At 53.5% G+C, this 4,891-nt stretch overlaps 1 long non-coding RNA gene across 1 annotated transcript; it reads left to right on the forward strand.

Annotated features, from left to right (window-relative positions):
* The first annotated feature begins 327 nt into the window (after positions 1 to 327).
* LOC111776037 (uncharacterized) lies at positions 328 to 1,881 on the forward strand. Its single transcript, XR_002812076.2, has 2 exons — positions 328 to 488; positions 1,056 to 1,881. It is a non-coding gene; the product is annotated as an uncharacterized lncRNA (long non-coding RNA).
* The last annotated feature ends 3,010 nt before the right edge of the window (positions 1,882 to 4,891 follow it).

Here is a 4,891-nt window from a genome sequence, read left to right on the forward strand (position 1 = left end):
TACTGTTGGTGTGGCCTCGGGGATGCCTGGAGCGACCTTGTGGGTTTAGACCAAAAGGGATGTCTTTCTTCTTCAGGGCCCCGCTTTGAGCTGTTCTGCAGCGGCGAAGAAGCAGGAAGAGGAAGAAAAAGTCAGCGTCCGTTAAGATTGAGTGTGGGTCCTGAAGAATGAGTTATAAAACGTACACATGATTGGCTCGTACTCAGGCCCAGAGAGCTCCAGACTCAGGATGAAAGAAAGGAAGGCCGGGAGGGAGGAGGAAGGAAGAGGGGACGGTGGGGTGGAGCGGGAGGCATCGTGCTTAGTATTTGCTGTCTTGTTTTCAAGAGAGCCATTTTCAAGTGGACCTCCTGGAAGCACTTTGAAGAGAAGTCACTGACCCTTCCAGCCAGCCTGGATGCTGTCCCTGACATGCACACCCGTAGGTGGCTAGGCTGTAGGATGCTGTGAGAGTGGGCACCGAGCAGCCACTTTGACATCAAGGAGAGGTGAGGACAGCAGGATCCCACAGGAGCCCCAGGCCCTAATCTAAGAAGAAGTCTCGCCCCCCCCAACTTTGAGGTCCTGGTGTGGGGTTGGCCAGGGGTGAGGACAACAGCCTGTGGCAGGTTGTCACATCGTCTGAGGAAGCTGAGCCCCAAATACCCCCATCCAGAGCTGGAGCAGATGACAGCCAGTGGCGAGGAGACAGGGCTAGGAGCATCCCCACCCAAAGATATGTCTCCCAGCCTCCTCCATAGCATCCCGCCCCCCCCCCCCCCCCCCATCTACCTCCACCGCTGGGCTTGTCCGCTAAACCAGCTGGGTCATCCAGGAATACTGGACTCGTCTCAGCAAGTATTAACAACTTCTTACATGGGAAGAGAGGGAAGGGCTCACATTCTCCTCCCCACAGCCTGGCTGCTCGGCGGTAAGTTACAACGAAAGCACAGCTCACCCCGCATTTGGCCACACACGCACACATTTATTCGCAAGCACACATTACATATTAGGAGGTGGGCCCCAAAACTCTCGGCTCTGGAACTCTGCACAGTGCCAGGTCTCTGTTCCTTTAGATGTTCCTTGCGTGAAAAATTTACCCAAGGCAGATGCAACGGTATCCTAGTGCTGAATTCAACCGAGATTCTAGAAGGAGGCAGGCAACGAAATTCTGCACGGATGACCAGCCACGGGAGCAGACGGAAATTCTGAACCTGGAGCGCGGTCCGCGGGCTGCGGGACCCCGGGGTTCTAAGATGCTGCTCCGCAAGAGTGACAGCGCCCAGTCGCGTCTCCAGCCAATCGACACATTGCTCACGCCCCTGCCTTCGCCAATGAAAAGTCAGTCTACGCCCATTATGCAAATGAACTAGCCCTCTGGTGCTGATGGGGGATAAAGACTACCGAAATGCTAGCAGTGGCCCCTATGAATCGTGGGCTTCTGATGAGTCCTTTAAATGCTCGCCACCCCCCGCCCCATGGTGCCCGTACTCCTGCTTGCATTAACTGACTATCCTAGAGTACAGATTAAAAGTAATGAACAAGATATGTCACATTGTCTATCTGAAGAGTTGTGAAACAGATCAGAGGTCACTTAGTCATTTAAGGAAAAGCGTTAGATTTGCAAAGCCTGTGGCTTTAGAAGCAGCCTTGGGAATTGGGGATGCGCCCCCCCACCCCCCACCCCCAGCCCAAGGAAGGTACATAAGCAGGGGGCGTGATCTAAAGAAAATTCCATCAGGACCTGGGACGATGACTTTGCACCAGACTTCACGCATGTCCATCTAAGTGTTGTGGCTATTCCACAAGTGGCTGTTGTGCCCAGAAAAGACCGTTCAGAAGTTTACTTCAAGTTTAAATAACTAGAGTTCAATTTATTAAACTGCCAAATTCTTAACCGGAGTCCAGTCTTAAGCTTTTCAATCTGCTTCCAGATCTTTTCTTGTTTATATCTTGCAGATTTTAGCAACCGCTTCTAAGAGATCTTTGAATAATATTTGGGCCTGTTTACAAATGTAATTAATGAAACATGCCTCAAATAATTTATATGGTGTTTATAAATGTAACGTGAGCAGTTTCCCTCCCTCGAGGGGGTGACTGGAGGAGGTGGGGCGGCGCGCTGTTTCTGGGGTTCCAGCAGTGTTAGCTTTCTTCATCTGGGGCTGGCTCTCTTTAACATCTGGGGATTTTTCTGAATGTATGTCTCAAAAGAAATTCTTCAAGTCATCTGTTTGATGTCCTTTTTAATTCATTTAACTGCTTTTAACAAAATCTCTCAGGGTACTTTAATCCTTTTACATGTAGTAAGTGAAATGTGTATGTGGGGTGAACCTAAAATGCTCTTAAATATTCTATTACTGAGCATAAGCTTCGTAAGATTTCAACTGAAACTCACACATCAAAGTTAATTACTCGATTACACTTTAAATTAGAATGACTAGACTCGCGCTTTAATGGGCCAAATTATCTTAGCAGTACAAAGAAGCATAGAAGGGAAAAATAAAACACCATGGTTTTGATGCTCATAAGCCTGTCTGAATGTAACCCCCAGTCCTCCTGGAGTTAAAAGATCTGCACCCACGAAGGAAAGCCGTTACCGGGGGGGAAACGGGGTTAACGGCCCTGGGCCGCTACCAGCCGGGTTGCTTGGGGCAGGAAATTTCTCCTGGGCTGTTGGCTCTTGCTGGTGTCCAGGGACGGCCCCCTGAACCGTTCCAGGCTCTCTGTCACCGGCTTAGAAAAAAACAAGGGCTTGTGTGCCCAGCTCCAAGCCCGATGTCTGGATACTATTGACGTACACATTCCTTGATTCCTCGGTCTATGCTGACACAGGTCAGCCACGTGAGCACATTTGCCTGTTTCAGTTCTGACCGTATGGCCATAGATTGGCCCTTCAAGTTCAGATTTTTGAAGTAGCTGGAATCTTCTCTCGTTTGCACTCAGGATGTAACAACTCAAAGACATTTACGTAAGATGCGTAAGATGCGGTCGCATCCAATTTCCTCTTCTGTTTGGCCATGATAAGGTCACTTTTGGCGGAGGAAGCGGGGGAGAATTTTAACCGTCCAGGGCCCAGATCAGTTAGCTCGGGTCCTCACTCAGCTTCTGCTCCTCCTGTTGCTGCTGCGAGGCCCTCGTCAAGACTTCCTCCCTCCCGCGAGCCTTTGCTGCTGAACCCAGCCCCCAACAGGCTCGTGGGATGTGCCAGGGCCCTGGCCGTGCAGGGCTGCCCAGCAGGCGTCAGCGAGCGGCTCCTTCCTGACGCCGTCAGGCCCATCACAGCCGGAGACACCCCGCCAGGCTCTCCTGTCTTTCCCCTCTCCACTGCAACTTCGATGCTGACCACGATGCTCGTGGATCCTTCCTGTTATTTACTCCTGCGATTTCCGCCAGGCCTGGTCCATGCAGGCAGACAGCCCTGTTAAAATTGGGGAGACACAAGGCTGCCAACAGCCCACGTGGCTTTAACCTGAAGAACAGCAACACGTTGACTGAGTGCTCGGCCCTCCTAAGGTTTCATATGCTTCTGTCATTTCATCTCTACAGGAGCCCTGCGACGTCGGTGGGTCAGTTAGTCCTTTTTATCGAGGAGGAAGCTGAAGCACAGAGAGGCTAAGTAATTTGTCCCAGATCACACAGCCAGCAGCTAACAAAGTGGAATCAGAACACAGGTCTCTATTCATAAACCCTGCCCAGTAACTCCGAAACCATAAGCTGCCCAGTCAGGGGAGGGGCCACGCCCAGCCCAGGACCAAGTTGTGAGGGGAGAGGCCCAGCTGGAGGTGGACGAAACGGAGGGCTCCGGTTCTCTCCAGGGAGCAGACTGGCAGAGGAGGAAGGTGAGAAGAGTCAGCCAGCGGGTGATGTGAAAGAGAGGGGCGGGAGGGAAGAAGCGTGGCTCCTACTGGCCCCCCGGGAGCCTCGAGCGCTTCCTGCCATCCAGGCACCGTGCAGGCCCTGCGCCCGGTGTCCCTGTGCCCGGACCCTCCTGTGGGCTTTCACAGAAGCAAACCTCTCTCTGCTTTCGTTCCCTCTGAAACCCCGCAAAGTCCCTACTGCCGTTCAAGATGAACAACAGCAAGGGGGAACCAGTGCCCGTTTATGGGCGACACATCCCCCACCACATCCTTGAGAGCCCATCTGGGCGCCCCCGCCCAAGCCGCATTATCTCCTGGGGTCCTCCTCCCAATCACGGGAGAGCTGTGCCCATCCTGGAGATGGGACTTCGATGTGTCAGTGATGGAGTGGGCTTCTAACCATTGCCCTATATTGCCTGATGGGGGGATCTCAGACCTCCAGCTGAGTCTACTCAGATGACCAAGAAGCCACCATCCCTTACTCAGTGTCAGGCAGATTTGGTTTAGGTCTGCCATTTTCCAGGGTGTATATACTGGGGAGAGCAAGGGTGGCGTGGGGAGCCGGAGACTCAGAGAGGGTAAGCAACTTCCCCAAGGCCACACAGCAAGTCTGTAGTGGCCTCAGGACTAGAACCCAAGTCCCGTTCGCCCTGCCTCTTTCCTGCCCCGCCTAGGCCCCAGCACACACCCCGTGCTTCTGAGACACCCAGCCCAGGGCCTGCTGAGCGAGCGCGGGCAGACTAGATTTAGATGATGTGTTCCGCTTTGCCTGGCATGCTGTTTAGCGATTGTTCTAACCTGTGTGTGGGCTTCTCCACTCCCCCGTCTTCTATTTCTTTCTACGCCCCCAAACAGCCCCCCATCCCTCTCCCCCCAGCACCCAGCACGGCAAGCCATACTCAGCAGGTGCTCAGCGAAGGCTTGTGAGCGAATGAGGCAGGCGGCCATCGCAGGGGCCGTAGTGGGTGTCAGACTCTCCCGCCCGCACCCCAGCGCCAGCTCTGGGGCCTGCATGGGTGTCCCTCTGCAGGTGAGCCTGATGCCCCCAAGCTGCC

The sequence above is a fragment of the Equus caballus genome, chromosome 12 (assembly GCF_041296265.1).
Source record: "Equus caballus isolate H_3958 breed thoroughbred chromosome 12, TB-T2T, whole genome shotgun sequence".
In the NCBI taxonomy this organism is placed as follows: Eukaryota; Metazoa; Chordata; class Mammalia; order Perissodactyla; family Equidae; genus Equus; species Equus caballus.